Source organism: Rhinolophus hipposideros, assembly GCF_964194185.1.
Source record: "Rhinolophus hipposideros genome assembly, chromosome: X".
Classification (NCBI taxonomy): domain Eukaryota; kingdom Metazoa; phylum Chordata; class Mammalia; order Chiroptera; family Rhinolophidae; genus Rhinolophus; species Rhinolophus hipposideros.
Window position 1 is genome coordinate 116,809,355 of NC_138046.1, and position 1,201 is coordinate 116,810,555.

Consider the following 1,201-nt stretch of genomic DNA (forward strand, 5'->3'; position numbering starts at 1 on the left):
TTTATTATAAAGGACAACCTACTGCATTTGAGAAGTCTACAATGTAAAATATTTTCTTAAGACTCTATGTTACCTCAAGGCAGTTTTAATTCTAACAATAGGAGCTTACACACAGATAACTGAAATAGTTACAGGCCCACTTTACCAGAATTTTTATTCAGGAAAAACCATTGTAACATAGCTTACCATTATAAGTGAGGTTTATTTATTTAGAACAAAGTGTAATATAGTTTTTAATATTGCAAATAAATCAGGATGCACTGAATAAATGCTGTAAAAAGTCATAGTTTAACAACTGAAATAATAAATGGCTCTATTTAAACAAATCCCTCTGTGTGAAGACCAGATAATAATGATTTGTGAGAAATATATACCTGCATGTGATTAAAGTTTCATGTATATTTGTCATCTGTCATGACTCATTAGTCTTCTTAGCACCTTCATTTTGAGGTACTGCAACATGCATTTTGTAATTGTATTTTCTTATCAATGTAGTCTGTGGAAGTAATCATTCATTCAAATGGCCTGTTTCCTCCCCAATAAATCTGATTATACTGACTATATCAAAATCTCTACCACTTAGATTTTTAAAAGCCAAAAACTAAATTTTCTAAAATTAAATTCACCTAGTTTTTATAGTTGAAAAATGTTTATCTTTACTTAAAAATGGAGGGAAAATCTATTACCAGAAAGAGCAACTATTATCAAATTATTTAAATTACAGAAGCACATTCAGGGTCCTGGTTTTTACATCAAAGCAGTCAAGGAGGCAAATAAAATGTTGCAAGTTGGATGTGACCATAAATTTTCTTTTGGTAAACCTTTAATATGTTATAAAAACCCTATTTGTAACAATATTTTGATTGTGGAAAACCATCTTGGTTACAGTAGAGCATCTGAAAGCACTGTGAGTAGAAGTATAAAAGCTCTGGTTTGACGTTTCAAAAATTACAAATTGAGATTTCCCACTTTGTGTGAGACTTCCCACTTTTGAGTATAAGCAGATTCTGCCATTGTAACCGAGTCCACCGTAACACAGCAGCCTCCTGCTAAGTCAGGCCATGTCCGCTGAGGATTTAACATTCTTGTCATAAAGTGCTGTAACCATAAATGGATATGGTTATTTCTTGTACAATACTGACTTCATGTACCTAAAACAGGCTTTAAAGACTTAGTTTGGTTCGATGCCTTATTACCTTTT